A 5809-nucleotide genomic window follows, 5' to 3' on the forward strand; every position below is an offset into this window, starting at 1 on the left:
CCACGTGTTCGTCATCACCAAAGTTGCCTTGGCTCGGGAACTTGGGTACGATTGGGGAAAGTCATCTATGAGCACCCCCGCTCGCCCGATCAAAGATCGGCCTGCACTAAGCATGATATCTTGTTTTTGAAAACACATGCGTTCTTATTTCGGTTAATTAGCTAGAATTACTCTGTGATGCACACAACACACAAGTATAGACTAGATCACCTAATTTGGAACAAAGCATCGCATATCCATTTGTTTGAAAAATGATTTGAAGTTTGCTACTCGCAAGTAGGCTAAAATGCGGATTTCAATGAATTGTCCCAATTCAAGTAATCCAACCTTCACCCACAGGCATTCAGGCAGTTATATCATATAAGCAATTAGCCTCATGGGAAGCATGCTGTCATGTTAATACTTACACACGTGCAAGATGCTAAAGCATAAACACTTACAGTGTACTCTGAGCCAAAACAAAGAAACTAGTTAGAAATCATGCATGATCCTAGTTCATGTTAAAATGGCTAATGCATTGCATGCAAAAATGCAACTAGAAAAAGGCTCAGCTATTCTAAGATGTCATGTGAGATGCAATACTTGATATATGTATTCAAATTGGAATTGAAATACAATGCAGTTGGTATGATGCACCGAGCCCAGTGCATGCAATATAGATGAATGATGCAAACATGCATAGCATAAGGATGCTAATTGGAATATGCCCTAAGACTAACTATCGAAAGCAGGTAAGTAAAAGGGAGAAAGAAGTGGGGGTTGGAAGACATGCATCACACACACGCACGCTTATTACAAAATTGGCCCTCTCGACGGAGGGACCGAAAGAATAATACAAATCATCTAACTAACTAACTAGCAAGCTAATTAATTAATTACACAACCAAATCGAAATAAATAACTATTCTAAGTTATTAAAACACTGAAATGGCCTCGAGACGAGGGATGAATGCATGCTCGGACGGCTTCGCTCGGAAATCTATCGCCATGCTTCATGTTGCCTCTATTTGCACTGCTCTGTACCTCTAAAAATTGTGCCAACTTCTGTGACACTTTTGAACCATCTTGTGTACACTGTGGGAGGTCATTGACCAAGAAATAGGGCCATCGGCCATGGGAAATTGGTCATCAACCAAATATAAGGCTCTCAGCCAAATGCTGTTAGCCGATCGGCACTGAATATGGTCGATCGACCATCTCTTCTTGTGAAAAGCTCCTGTTGCTGCAGCAGAGGACAAACAGAGCATGGCAATACATTTACAAGACAATGTCTACACAACTACACCCCTTATCATGTTTAAGAATCAAAGGTGTGTAGTTCTTGACCCTCGGACCACCAATCATGCATTCCAACGCATGATGGCCAAAGGAGCCAAGTGTGCAATTCAATATCAAATGAAATGCACAAAAACACATAGGGGACCTCAACCTCTATCATGCTTGATCAAGAGGCAAGGCAATGCACACACAATGCAATGCAACCTAAGCATGCAAGCGAGCTAATGCAACATGAGCATGCAAGCAAGCAATATGCAACCTAAGCATGCAAACATGCATGCATAGAATGTAATAGGCATGCAACAACAATACCAATAACAAACATGCAACAACATGTAATCTAAAAAATATGCAAGATAGATGAGCATGCAACAACATGTCAATTAGCAAGTACGCAACAAGCATGTAAGCATAATGTAAAGTAACAACTTTGAACAACATGGTAAGATGCAACATGAACATGCAAACATGTAAGTCATGTAAGGGTGGACAAGTATGCAACAACATACAAAATGAGACAAGCATGCGACAACATGGTAAAATGAACTTAAACTAAAGATGGATAGACCTTAACCTTGCCCAAAATCAGTGGCAAAAAATGCTATGGAAATGAAGACAAAGGTACATACAACTATGCATGCCAATTGCTTATCACCTAAGCAAAGGAGAGCAACTTTCAAGAACACTTAAAAGAGAACAAACATGGGCATGTGACATACATTGTAAGCTTTGAAATCATGTTAGGAAAGGTGCCAAACTAACCAAACAAAGCAAGCAAGTCATGCAAAAAGGCTTAAAGCTTGGAACTAGCCAAGGGACTCAAACCATGGCCATGCAAAACATGAAGAAAATGGCAAGTATAATCCAAAACAGTCCTAGATCATGCCAAAATGAGCCTAAAACATGCAAGGACCAAAGCCAAAATAAGCTAGAACAAAGGGCCAAAAGCATGAGGCATGCAAGGCTACAAAAGAGGTGTTACACTACACCTATCAAAACCAAACATGGCATGACTTAAGCAATGAAAAATAGAGTTATGGCATGGTAAAACAAGACCAAAAACCCACTTAGATGGCATCCCAAAGACCTAAACATGATGGCATACACAATGACCCATTCATGAGGCATAAAACATCAACTCTTTAAAGCATTAAAGGAGTGACAAGTGCAAGTGTTTGAGCATGAAACATGGATTGAAATAGTATAACAAATGATGCCAAATCATTGAAATAGTCCAAATAAAGCATGCTAGTGACTTGTACAATCAAAGCTAACAAGCTAGATTGCATGGTAGCTACACAAAGCATGGCATATATGGTGAAAACAACTCAAATCAAAGCTTAAGCATGGTAAAACATGAACAAAATCTTCTCAAAGCTAAGCCAAAAGCATGCTAAAATGATATGTTAAAGCATGAGACACATTAAGCTATTTCATGGAAATGCACTACAAGTGCATGGAGCATGCAAGGAGCTATTCAACCAAACCCTAACAGAGGTATGACATGGTAAAACAAGCCCAAGAACATGCTGAAATGGACACAACATGGGCTAGAATGACATGCTACTTCATGAAGCATACAAAGCTAGTGTGTGTGATTTACACTACAAGTGTATAAACCATGTATGGAATGACCAAGACAAGAAAAAACAGTGGTGAGCCTTAGTAAAATAGCCACAAATACATGCTAAAATATGGCTAACATGAACTTAACAAACATGCTCACACATGAGGCATATTAAGGCAAATATTGAAAACATAAGGAGAGGGGATAACCCTCTCCTTTTTGGGACCTTAAAACACCATCCCCACCACTGAAATCCCTTTGAATTTCAGTGGTGGGAAGGCCAAAATAAGGTGATCCCAAGGCTTAAAAAGAAGGCACAAGAATATGGCCAAACATGGCCTAAGAGAGGGTAAACAACCCCAAACCAAAAAGTGACCTTAAACAAAGGTCTAAAGCTTGTAAAATCAGAAATTTTATCAGTTAAGAGCTAAGCTTAAAATAATAAGAAAAAAGGTCTAAAAGCTTAAGCAAGAAAGGGGTATTAAAAGCAAGAATGCTCACCCTTGAAGATCACTTTCAAGAGCAAAGCTCCAGCAGGTTTTCCAAGCTCAAACCAACCCAAGAACTCTGAAATCAACCTCAAGGGACCTCAGCTCCAAGAGGATGGTGTTCTAGCGTGTGTTTGTGTACAATAGTAAGACAATACTACACTTTTGAACACAAAATAAGAACAAACAAGAGAATATAGATACAAAACTATATGTATCACTCAAGACTCAATTTTTTGAACCCTTGAAAAGGGAGGAGATGGTTCTCTCTTATAGAGAACCAAAAGCAAAGCTTCTTGAGGAAGCTAAGCAAAGGGGCAAATCCCTCCATACACGTGTATGGAGGGGGTGAATTGTGCATGCCAGCTGTCACAGCTGGCATAAAATATTTGCGTAAAGCAGATGAACAGGGTTCGGCCAGAAAACATGGCTGATTGACCAACACAAGGGTTGACCGACCAAAAAGAGTGCCAATCGGCCAACACTTTTGGCCGATGGCTTCATGCCTTGGCCGATGGGTTGAGGGGATGGCCAACAAGCCACTCTCTTCCCTAAGGAGCAAAAACACAAGTCCTTGGTCCACAACCAAGCACAAAACAAACAAGTTGAGAGATCTTGAGGCAAGGCGCGAGGCCGAGACCTCCGGGAACTCAAAACGAACACGAACATGGATAATCATCGAGTGTTCAAACGATGACGTCCAAGTCTTGAGGACGGTCAAAAATGGGGTGTCTACACTCCCCGAGAGACATGGTGGATGGCTTGACAAAATAGAACTTAGGCCTTCAATTCTTGGCCTGATCATGCACTTAGTCACCTACGTATATATATATATAAATAACTATAGTGAGCTGGAGCCTAGTGAAAAATAACATAGTAAAGGGTTTAAATGAATGATGTCCATCACAGAGTCAGAAATCAAAATTTATATCAGAAACAGATTCTTATCACAAACGGAGTCTTATGCATATTCAGATTTCAAATCAGAAACAGATTCATATACATGTTCGTATTCATATTCATATTTTGCATAAGATCATACGTGATACACCCATTAGCGCTAACAGATCATATACAGAGCATTAAAGGTCATACTTGTCAGTTCCATAAAGGAACCTTCGGTACTGGGAACTTGTAACATACTTGAACCACAGTATTATTACCCCCGGGCAAGGGCCTTGAAACCATGGTATTATTACCCCCTGGCAAGGGCCATGAGACCGCGATATTATTACCCCCGAGCAATGGCCTTGTGTTACGGATACCACGAATACATTTCAGAAACTTGGACAATCATTCATTGTATAGAATATAACATTGCATGAAACAGATCTTAATTCATATCATTCAAAAAATAATTAAAGTTAAACATAGCTTTACTGAGTTATTACTCACAGATGGCTCCACTTCCAGAACAAATTAAGCAGATAAACAAGACTGTTTATGGCACGTGACCTACATAAACATAGAACAGATACGTATTGAATTACATACTAGGAATCATTAACTTAGTTCTTTCTTATCTTAGTGTGTTTCTAACTTTTGTCCTCATTATTTTGTCTTAAGCTTGGCCTAGGAATGCCTAGGATGTAATGAGGATGCTAAAATGTACTCGAACACATTTAACAAAACTTGCTGAAAACAGGGGTCCCGTTCAAGCGCAACTTCCTTCGCTTGAGCGGACATGCAAAATATGAGTGGTCGCTCGAGCGCACCTTCTTTTGCTCGAGCGGTCTGCAAAAGTACTGGTTGTGTGATTTTCACGCTTGACGGATGCTCGATGGTCGCTCGAGCATGAGACTCAGGTCCTCGCTCGAGCATAACTCTTGTTGTTCAAGTGGTCTGCAAAACATGTGAAGTTCTAGGAACATGCATTATACGCTCGAGCTAACTTTTGGTCACTCGAGCGGAAGTGAAAAAATAAAGATGGTCGCTCGAGCGCAGGATCTGTTGCGTGAGCGGAGAGGTCGAATTCTTGAATTTTCAGATTGCCCTCCCAAGTCCAAAACTCAACTTCAAGGCTACAATTTACATCCTTTTGGCCCCAAAACTTGAGGGAACATAAGTACACGTGGAAAACATCATGAATTCAAAACCATTTCGCAAAAATTAAAGCCCAAAGGCATGTCAATTGTATGAAATCAAACTTAGAATGTTAAAACATCACATGAACTTAACCTGCAAGTAATTCTTGACTTTAAGGCCTTCAAAACAAGATCAAATAAGATGTTCAACTCAAGAACATGAGGAATTCGTAGAAGAAGATCAAAATAAGGACATGTAAGAGGGAAATTCTTTGAAAACAACCTCAAATTGTGATGGAATGAGCATGCATACAAGATATGGTTCAATTCTCTTCATTTCTAACTCAATTCTTGTATCATCCAACCCAATTCTCTAGAGTTCATGTCCTACACATCATAATTGTATAATCTAAAGGTTGAATTCTTACCTAGGCTTGTCAATGATGCTCTAG

Source organism: Camellia sinensis, chromosome 10 (assembly GCF_055761805.1).
Source record: "Camellia sinensis isolate YWXY chromosome 10, ASM5576180v1, whole genome shotgun sequence".
Classification (NCBI taxonomy): domain Eukaryota; kingdom Viridiplantae; phylum Streptophyta; class Magnoliopsida; order Ericales; family Theaceae; genus Camellia; species Camellia sinensis.